The 8689-nt window shown below is 39.2% G+C and overlaps 1 long non-coding RNA gene across 1 annotated transcript; it reads right to left on the bottom strand.

Moving 5' to 3' along the window:
* Positions 1-2811: 2811 nt before the first annotated feature.
* Positions 2812-7375, bottom strand: LOC115648166. Its single transcript, XR_003999477.1, has 2 exons — positions 6133-7375; positions 2812-4389 (listed from the first exon to the last, which is right to left on the bottom strand). It is a non-coding gene; the product is annotated as an uncharacterized LOC115648166 (long non-coding RNA).
* Between the last annotated feature and the right edge of the window lie 1314 nt (positions 7376-8689).

The raw sequence follows: 8689 nt of genomic DNA, 5'->3' as shown, positions 1-8689 counted from the left end.
CCTTGACCTAGGGCCTGGGCTTAACAGACTGAACTGCTTGCTCAGCCCCTGCCTGAGGGTCTGAGCCCGGAACTGTCATTTGCTGTGGCATGTAGTGAAGCGGCCTGGGTCCCGCCGCTCCAGAGAGGGGCGAACCCCAACAACGGACGTCTACACAGCTCCAATCTTGGGACTGTGTCCTGGAGTTGGTTCCAAAAGAATTTCCTTTTGGACCCCCGTTTATATAGTGAAATTTGAGTCCTGCTTAGCTGTCCCGTAACCAATCATTTTACTAAAATATTACTAAACAATTTTCTAACCAATCCTAACATATTGTAAAACAATTATTTAGCCAATCATACCCCACCACCATAGTTGATTTCACACCTAGCAAAATTAGTTATGTAACAGACAGAAACAATTAAAAGAACCAGAGACAATACAGATGAAAAATAGAGAAGTGGGGACCATAAAGACAAAACAATAAAGAAGCAGGGATTTCACAACCACAACTCTTGATAAGTGATTTCCTGCCAGACAGGATTCTATCAAACAAAGTTTTCTTTAACCATCTTAAGATCTGTTTCTTTATCCGGTGATGGTGGGTACTGTTAGGACAGCATTGCCTTCCTAACAGCCACATATTACATTGTTTTAATGTCATTTAGATGGAATGTGAGGATGTGACTTCCTGCTTCTTAACTAATGGCTGCTGCTCTCCTTATATGGCTGCAGGAAAAGGTTTGTCTTACAAGCGCATGCATCACATCTGCAGCTTAAGGGGCGTGTCTAGTCCTAAATCATTCAGAGTAAGCGACTGTCAGCAAATAGCAGTGAGTAGTGAGTTAGAGCTACTTCTGCTGAGTGGACAAATGAAGTAACCCCCTCCCCCTTCATTTTTGCCACAGCCTATTGTGAAGGATGCCCCTCTAGACAGCAGAAAGTCTACAGTGTAGCGCTCACTGAACAGTGCTTCTGCTCCCTACCACTGCACCAACCAGGGGAGGATCTGATATTAAACTGATGAATGTAATGAATTCAAATCGGATATCAAAGGAATGGAAAATGGATTTGCTTCCTTTTCTCACCTCTGCATTGTCTCTTGTCCCATTTGCAGTCAAACTGACTGCAGAAAAGTCCACTTCCTAACACCAGTTGTGTGATTATTCCATTCTTACTTACTCAATTCTTAAAGTAAAAGACAGAGATCAGGATTAATTTTAAAGAAAATATTTAGCTTGTGGGGTGAATTTTAAAAGCACCTCCATGACTTAGGAGCACAAGTCCCATTGAAAAATACCACCATATGTGTATGTTTCATGTGATTTACAGGGGAAAATTGCAAAGTACAGTAAAGTAATATCTACTTTTTAAAATGTATTCCATATATTACCTTGTCTTTATTTCTCTCCCTCCTTACATTTGCAATTATTCTGAATCTATAACTTTTTGCTATAGGACTGTTAAGAATCCCATGGTAGCTAAAAAAACAGTGAGGTCTCGCGAGGACCATGGAACATTTAGGACAACTAGGTGTGGGAGTAGGGAAGTGACCTTACTTCTACATAAGGCAGACCGACAATGGGATTCTGGGGTCTACATTTTAAAAAAATATATACAAAAAACTGGAAAGGGTTTAGAGACGATCCACAAAATTATTCATGAGCTGGGGAAAAAATGTCATAGAGAGATTTAAGGAGCTCCATCTGCTTACTTTATTTAAAAAAAAAAACAAACAGATCTAAAGGTGACATGATTACAGTGCATAAATATCTTCACAGGGAGAAAATATTGGGAACTAAAAGGTTCTTCAATCCACTGGAGAAAAGCATAACAAGAATCCATGGCTGAAAGTGAAAGTCAAATTCAAACTGGAAATAAGACAGTGAGGATGACTAACCACTGGAACAAAATACGAAGGGAAGGGGGTGGATTCTCCATCTCTTGATGTCTTCACATCTAAATTGGATGCTTTCTAGAAGATGTGCTTTAGCCAAACACAAGTTATTGGGCTCAACAGAAGGGTAACCGGTGTGAAATTCTTTTGCCTGTGTATTCAGGAAGTCAGTCTAGATGATATAACAGTACCTCCTGAACTTAAAAGAGAAAAGAGAAACTGTGTAATTCTATCATCCTGAGGTCCATGCTAGTGGATCCAATTCCAAAAGCAGGGCCTTAATTTGGAAATGGAAATACACAGAAATAATGGTATGTTGATATTAATAACGGTTCTGATACTCTAACCACTTACAGACTCAATCAGAAGAAATTGCTTTGAAGTCAGTGAGTTTCACCACTTTAAAATTGGTGAGACACAATCCAGCCCCAAAATATTTATTCTGAAGAATCTCTGAATTCTATTCCATGACATGTAGCTAAGACCGTCTCATGTATATTTTTGACACTTTCTTTTTTGCATTCTTGGATTCAGTTGTACCATGTTCTTTCCAGTGCATTTATATATATATCTTTAACTCCTTCCTGTCCTATAATATAATTCTATGCGTGTCTTTTATTTCCAGGGTTAATCAACGAATGTGGTGCTTTTATTAATTTTAAACTGGCCTTAAAATTGAAAAGAAATAACTCACAAAAAGGACAACAGTTAGAAATTCAACTATATAATTAACAAAAACATTAAACAAATCTAAAGGAGAAAGCCTTTTGAATGGTCAGCGCCAAGTCTCATACACGATTCTGTTATTCCAACGATATGCTGGTATTGGTATTGATTTCAGTGAAGTAATCGGCATAGAACTAGAGTTCATGTGGTGAATCAAGACCACAGACTTGAGGCAAAACGTTGATCTGACATGAGACAGACAAGGTGGGTGAGGTAATATTTTTTATTAATATTCTGGGACCAACACAGTTACAACTGCACTGCATACAACAATCTGAATTAGGGTCAATAAAGGGAGGATTCTTAATAAAAATGCCATGGATTTGGAAGACATGTTTTGTATCATACACATTTCTTTAACAGTGCGCACCTTTGAAATTATCTACTGTCCCACCATTGATAGTCTTGCATGAGCCCTCTAAAGTTCAATCAACTCAGCTGCATGATCAGTAAAGATACAATGGTTACCACACACAGGGTTATTTGGATTAGTGAATACCACACACCATTAAATCATCTGCCAGATGGCATCAGAAGAAAGCTGCAACTCTCACACTTTCATTTCAACAGCAGCAAACAATGTTCTGTTTTTAAAATAAACTCTTCCAGATGAGCAAAAGATAAACCTTGTGGTGCTTTTGCTTAGTCTTCCCTTTTGACTCTAGCTTTAACAAGGGTTCTGACTGGTTACATTAATGTAAAATCCCAATTTAGACCACCACAGTACAAAGCTGTCCCTCTAGGCTGCATCAAAATTCCATGCTCCTTATTGAATGCAATATTTTTACTCATCAACTTCTGTCAACAGAAGCCTTAAAATTGAACACTTCTCCCGTTAAGCCATTTCCTGTCATTTTATGCTTTTTCCATAGCAAACATGTTGCTGTGTTGTTGAAGCAATGACCATTTACACTTTTCCCAATGCTTTAACCCCTTTTAGAAATAATAGATGTCCAAAAGCAAACTTTATTTAAAAAAAAACAAATTCAAACAGCAAAATAGGTTGATAGGCCTTAACCTCTGTTGCAAGTATGTTTAAAGGAACATCACTGTTGCCTTTGTTTTGTGGATAATACATCATCTCCTACTCTGCTTCTACTGTACCTGGGCCCCAGGCTTGGTTGGAGCCTCAGTGCTACTGGAATACAAGTTATTAACAACAACACATGACCATGGATACATGCTATATTAAGAAAAGTGTTTTGAAGTTGTTCATTTTAGGAAAGTATTATGGCCAAAATTTTCAGAAGTACTCTCTGAATTAGGATGCCTCAAGATTTGGGGAGCACAATTTGAGCCACTTTTGACTTGATTTTCAGAGGGTTTGAATAGAACTAAGTGAAAATGAGGAAAATGCAAAACATTTTGCAAAAAAGGTCTATGTTTTTTCACTGAAAAACTTTGGAATCCAATATTTTCCTGCTAATTGTAGTTTCGAGCAACTGCAGTTCCTGTTGACTTCAAGTGGCGTTGCAGGTATTCAGCACCTCAGAAAATCAGGCCTGGGATGTCTCAAGATGAGAACCCAAAAAGAGACCACCTTTGAAATTGTGGCTGTTAATCTTCAATGTTTGTATTATAGGCTGTCACCCTCATGCATCTCAGCCCAATCAATGGTCCTTTTTCGCACAAGAGGTCACTTGGGCTCCCAAAGGACTATAGGATGAGGATTACAGGACTGGGTACTTCATATGCAGGAATCACTTTATTCTCCACTGAACTGCAGTCACCTCTGGCATGGATGGAAGGTAATAGCCAGCTAAAGAATTGATGCTTGGAGCAACAGCCTGGTGGAGAAACTAACATATTTGCAAAGGATAACCAGGGAGTGGACTCTCTTATAGAAAATGCCTTGGAATCTTTAATGTCCATACAGTAAAGACTATGGTTTTTTAGATCTTTTTGGAAAGGTACATACACAATAATCTACCCAAAGCTTAATGTAACTAACAGAGACAGGGCACAAAAAAAGCTGGTCAGGACTGGAACATGCACTTCCAAGCAGTCTAATGGCCTGACCCCACAATGCACAGACAATCTTAAGCTCCCATTGACTTCACTTTAAGTCGATGGGAGGTGAAATCCTGGCCCTGTTGAAAACTATCATTGACTTCAATAGGGCCAGGATTTCATCCTGGGAGTTTAGGATCCTTGGCAGCTGGCAAGGTGTTCAACACTAAACCCAGGGTTTTGAGTTCAATCCTTAAGGGGGCCATTTGGGGATTGGTCCTGCTTTGAGCAGGGGGTTGGACTAGATGATCTCTTGAGGTCCCTTCCAACCCTAATAATCTATGATTGTGTGAACACCTTCCAGAATTAGGCTGTATTTCAAGCCTGATGCTTACGGTGGCAGCATTTCATTTAGTGTTATTATACCATACTGGTCCCAGGATGTCAGACAGACAAGGTGAATGAGGTCATTTTTATTGGGACAACTTCTGTAGGTGAGCTCTTCTTCAATTCTGTGTAGCTCAAAAGCTTGTCTCTTTTGCCAGCAGAAGTTGTTCCAATAAAAGATATTACCTCAGTATCTTGCAGCACTCATGGCATCCAGGCCATCCGTCCATTGTCCCCCACCCCTTCTAGTTACAGTGAGTCTTCTTCATTTTATCTGCAAATATATATGAAGTAAAACAATTCCAACTTGCAGGAGAGGTTTGTTAACCTTATTAGATGGCTGGTGTGCCAGCCTTTCTGAAGGATGATTAGTAACATGTTCCCTTCACTATGCTTTTTACAACAGTGGTTCTCAAACTTTTTTTCTTTTTTGTGGACCACTTGAAAATTGCTGAGCGTCTCGGCAGACTTAATGATCTTTCCAAATGTTGTTTGTACCATGAGCTATTTTAACATGCTTTGGATAAAAGCTCTCTCTCTATATATATAAACAAACTTAATAATTACCTTTTTTGTTCTACAAATAAAATCATAACTCATATTTAAACATAGTCTTGCCTTTCTAATGCGATGAATGTGCCCTTTCTACCCTGCTGCGGTAGCCCCCGAGCTATGGCTGGGAAGGAGTGGGGGGTTCTCTCTACCGCTATAGCAGCCACAGAGCTGAGCTAGGAAGGAGGGCTGTCTCTCCCTGGAACTTGCCCCTCACAGTTGTAGATTTTGAGTCTTTTTAGAGTAAGTGTCCCAACAGCCAAAGACTCAGTATTTTCTTCTGGACTCTTTTTTTTTTAAATATTAAATATGTACACAAGCTCTGTTCGCATGAACAAAGACAGCAAAAAATGACAGTCTTGATTCAGCAAAGTATGCAAACTTATTATTAAGCAAAGTATGCCACTGACTCCCTGCCTAATCTACAGCAAATTTCCTTGAAAATCTCCCTAATATGCCTGTGCCTAAGGGATTAAGGTACAGAATTCCCACTTAAGTGCTTTTCAGCATGGCACTTTTCTTTGCAAGCTACGCCCCAGTAGGCATCCATGACCCTCTTCTAACATGCACACAGTGGTTTTGATGGGGTAGTAATGGAACAGTGGATCACAGATCATAAATTTGAGTTCTATTTATGTTACCTTGTTTTTTTTACTGTTTCACCAAAGGAGCTAAAGGTATCTTCTGGTCTGTAGGGACTTGAGAGAACCCATCTTGTTTGTTGTCAGAAGAGTTTGTGCCCTGGTACAATTGGTCAAAACTTGGCCTTCCCCTCGGTATTATGCTGCATGGTAGTTGGTTGATGCCTTCCACTCCAGCCAGGGTTGCATTTCAATGGTATTACATATAGTCATTTGGGGATTGTTTTAGATGAAAGACGCTAGATAAACGTAAAATAGGATTTCACAGGTTGAATACCTGTTTTTTCTCTAACCATATTTCCATCCTCTCTCTGGGATGGCCCTCTGCATTATTTACAAACAGCATGTTTGTGTCAAACATTCAGAGTACACAATAATCACACACTTCAGTTCTACTCCTACAGGTTCTGTTGCCTAAAAGTGAGCAATATATGCTGCAATTACAATATAGTGAGCAATACATGCTGTAACTATTGTTACAGGAACTTTAAAAAAAACAATTTTCTCCCTTAACTTATGATCTTCTAGATTTCTCTGTCTTCCTCCCAAAAGCATGGAGCTCCTGCTATGCCTCTTTCCTATATCCACAGCACTGCATCTCTGGAAAGAGGTGTGGAAGGGATGAGCACAATACAGTGTGTGAGTTAGAACATACAGAACAACATGCAGTGAGTATGAGTTAGAACACATACATTGTAAATGACCTGAGAATCTCAAACATGGTGTTACCTCAAGTGTTGAGCCAATAAGGATTTAGTGTGATAGATTAAGCTTCAAATACTTCAATCTTTAATATGTATATATAAATTAATAGTAGTAATCAAGACCCCAAAGCACTACTTTCTTCATATTAATTAAATTTACTTTTACCTTAAATTGGTGCTGTTAAATAAAATTACTAAAGAGAGACAAGCACATCATAATTAACCAGAAATAGTTACTAAAGTTATATATTTATTTTAAAATAATAAGGGAGGCATCTTCATGTAATATCCCTATATTTATTTTTGGCCTATTTTAATTCCATTATCTCTGCATAGTAGAGACTCTCTAAGCCTATGTAGGATAGTTGCTAAGGCTACTTTTGTCAAGTTTGTGTATTAGTTTCTTGATCACATTTGTCACATGTATGCATTAGTGAGGTTAAGGAAATAAGTATCATAAGCGACTTAGTTATTGGCATAGAAAGTATGCTTATTAAGTTTGTAGATGATACCAAACTGAGAGGGATTGCAACTGCTTCGGAGGATAGGGTCATAATTCAAATGATCTGGACAAATTGGAGAAATGATGGGAGGTAAACAGGATGAAGTTTAATAAAGACAAATGCAAAGTGCTCCACTTAGGAAGGAACAATCAGTTTCACATATACAGAATGGGAAGAGACTGTCTAGGAAGGAGTACGGCAGAAAGGGAGTTAGGGGTTATAGCGGAGTCAACGTGATTCTGGGATGTATTAATAGGTGTGTGTGAGCAAGACACGAGAAGTCATTCTTCCGCTCTACTCTGCACTGGTTAGGCCTCAATTGGAGTTCTGTGTCAGTTCTGGCACCGCATTTCAAGAAAGATGTGGAAAAATTGGAGAGGGTCCAGAGAAAAGCAACAAGAATGATTAAAGTTCTAGAGAACATGACCTATGAAGGAAGGTTGAAAGAACTGGGTTTGTTTAGTTTGGAAAAGAGAAGCCTGAGAGGGGACATAATACCAGTTTTCAGGTATCTAAAAGGGTGTCATAAGGAGGAGGGATAAAACTTGTTCATCTTAGTCTCTAAGGATAGAACAAGAAGCAATGGGCTTAAACTGCAGCAAGGGAGGTTTAGTTTGGACATTAGGAAAAAGTTCCTAACTATCAGGGTGGTTAAACACTGGAATATATTGCCTTAGGGAAATTGTGGAATCTCCATCTCTGGAGATATTTAAGAGTAGGTTAGATAAATGTCTATCAGGGATGGTCTAGACAGTATTTGGTCCTGCCATGAGGGCAGAAGACTGGACTCGATGACCTCTCGAGGTCCCTTCCAGTCCTAGAGTCTATGAATCTACGCACTTACACAGAAGATGACTTATCGGGAAGAATTGTGGGGCATATTAGACTGAACCTTATGCACATTTCACTATGAAAGGCAGTATGATAAAAATCTATAAATAGACAATTCATAAAACAAACCACAGGATCAGATTTTGGGCTCTGACACACGCTCAGTCACATAAAGAACTACTGAAGTCAATGGTGAGGCATCCACCAGCCCAAGGCTTAGTGCAGGATAGGGGCCTGGATTCATATCTCCAGAAGAGCAGGTTCGACCCAAATAAAATAGAACCTGCTGTACAAACATACATATATACTAGATTAATGGCAGTGACAGATGCTAATTTATGGAAGGCCATCTTGAAAATATCTGACTTGTGACCCACAGCTGAGTTATAATATGGCTTGATATAGTTCCTGTTCAGGCAGCCAGTAATATGCAGTTGTGGGAAAGAGCTTCTGTGCTATGAAACAGTATTCAGAGGCCTAGAGGATTATAGAGGAAGAGTGCTCACAACTCACTGGTAA

The sequence above is a fragment of the Gopherus evgoodei genome, chromosome 3, assembly GCF_007399415.2.
Source record: "Gopherus evgoodei ecotype Sinaloan lineage chromosome 3, rGopEvg1_v1.p, whole genome shotgun sequence".
Lineage (NCBI taxonomy): Eukaryota > Metazoa > Chordata > Testudines > Testudinidae > Gopherus > Gopherus evgoodei.
Note: the sequence above shows the minus strand (reverse complement) of the source record. Positions and strands in the feature narration are given on the sequence as shown.